This window comes from Mastomys coucha, unplaced genomic scaffold, assembly GCF_008632895.1.
Source record: "Mastomys coucha isolate ucsf_1 unplaced genomic scaffold, UCSF_Mcou_1 pScaffold9, whole genome shotgun sequence".
Taxonomy (NCBI): domain Eukaryota; kingdom Metazoa; phylum Chordata; class Mammalia; order Rodentia; family Muridae; genus Mastomys; species Mastomys coucha.
The window spans coordinates 38,872,437-38,874,505 of record NW_022196915.1 but is presented as its reverse complement, the minus strand read 5'-3'; the positions used below and the strand labels follow the sequence as shown (position 1 = coordinate 38,874,505).

The following is a 2,069-nucleotide window of genomic DNA, read 5'->3' as shown; positions in this document are numbered from 1 at the left end:
TTTTGAAAGAGAATATAAAAATTTAGCAGGTACTTGCCCACGTAAGCCTGGGATTTAAAGAGTTAAATTTGAGACCAGTACTGAAAACCACAGGAGCCAGGCCTGCAAGAAGTGGCTGGTGGGCCAAGGAAAAGCTGTTATGAGAGCCCAGACCAGGGGTGTAAATCTCAGAGATAAGGCAAGGAGGTGTCCGGCCTAGGAGCCTGAGACACGCCTGGCCAGACATTGAGTGATGGACCTTGGGCCATTTGGTTTTCTTAAGTGTTAGCTAAGGGTCAGTATGAACTTTGAATAGCACTCTCCCCTCTTGCTAGGAATTTCACTTTTTTTAAGAATTCTCAACTCTGATCTGCATGAACGACATTCAAAATAGCCAATCGTGTATAGCCACACCAATTCCTTTGTCTCCCCAGAACTTTTTTCCTATAAAATCCCCTAACCTCTGAGATTCGTGGTCAATTCCTGGTCTCCTGTGTGAGACTGGGGATTGAACCAGAGCTCTGAAATAAAAATGCCTCATGTTTTTTTACATCAAGATGGCTCTTCGTTTTTCTTGGGTGCATGCCTCCTAGGACTTGAGCGGGAACTCTAGCCGGAGTCTTTCAGTTTCAGTGGTCCACACTATACTCTGAGCTTCGCCATGCTGCCCAAAGACAACAAGAAGAAAAAAGATGCCAGAAAGTCAACCAAAAGAGACAAAGAGCCAGTAAACAAATCTGGTTGGTGAGACCAAAAATAGGAAGTGGTCCAAAGGCACAGTTCGGGACACACTGAACAACCTCATCCTATTTGACAAAGCTACACGCTGCGACGAACTCTCTAAGGAAGCTCCCAACTCTAAGCTTCTCACTCCAGCCGTGGCCTCCCAGAGACTGAAGATTCTCGATTCCTTGGCCAGGGCAGCCCTTCCGGAGCTACTTAGTAAAGGACTTATCAAGCTGATTTCAAAGCACAGAGTCCAAGTCATTTACACCAGAAATGCCCCAGCTGCTGGTAAAGATGCATGAACGGGTTCAATCAACTGTACATTTGGGAAAATAAAACTTTATTGAATCAAAAACAAACAAATAAAATAAAAACAAAGACAGATGTCAGCAAACTCATTTGTGATAAATCACAAGCAAGAAGTCAGGCAAAGTTAACTCTGGAAGTGCTCCCCACATGAGTTCAATTCCCAGCACCCACATGGTGGCTCACAACCATCTGTAAGGAGATCTGGCGCCCTCTTCTGGAGTGTCTGAAGACAGCTATCGTGTACTTACATAAAATAAATAAGGAGGAGGAGGAGGAGGAGGAGGAGGAGGAGGAGGAAGAAGAGGAGGAGGAGGAGAAACAAAACCAGAGGTTGTGACCACAACTGTAATCCAGGGCACCTGGGAGGTTCCAAAATAGTTCAAAATTTGTTTCAACTGCATGAGACTAAGTAGCAAAAGCAAAATAAACTATAAAATAAATACTTTAAACAGCCCATAGACCCTGATAGTCAGGTCTATGTTTCTTAGTCTGTGAAGATCTATCAAAGCACCGTAGTCATTCAAAAATAAAAATTAAAAAAATAAAAATAAAAAGCTTTCCAGGCAGTGGTGGCACATGCCTTTAATCCCAGCACTTGGGAAGTAGAGGCAGGAGAGTTTCTGAGTTCGAGGCCAGCCTGGTCTACAGGGTGAGTTCCAAGAGAGCCAGAGCTATATAGAGAAACCCTGTCTCAAAAAAACAAAAACAAAAACAAAACAAACTTTATTTTATGGTATATGGATATGCTAATAAAAAATCTTCACCTTTAATAACCATGTTCCTCTCTTATCTTCATCTTCCTTTGCCCCTTCTCCTCCTTCTTTGCCCTACACCTACACCACGCCTCACCACGTCCTCCCCAATCCCTTTTTCCTTCTCTTCTTCCTCCAATTTCATAATTGGCTTTGCGAGCAAAAGGAAACTGCAGATATGAAATCATCAACTCCTGATAAGCCCCACAGACAATGTCCCACCTGTGATTACAAGATTGGAGAAAGCTAGAAAGAAAGGAAGTCTCCCAGGAGACAGATTACAGACATGAGCATTGCCTTCTC

The 2,069-nt window shown here is 43.4% G+C and overlaps 1 pseudogene; it reads left to right on the top strand.

Moving 5' to 3' along the window:
* Window positions 1-640: 640 nt before the first annotated feature.
* On the top strand, window positions 641-1,007 carry LOC116084289 (annotated as a pseudogene).
* Window positions 1,008-2,069: the final 1,062 nt, after the last annotated feature.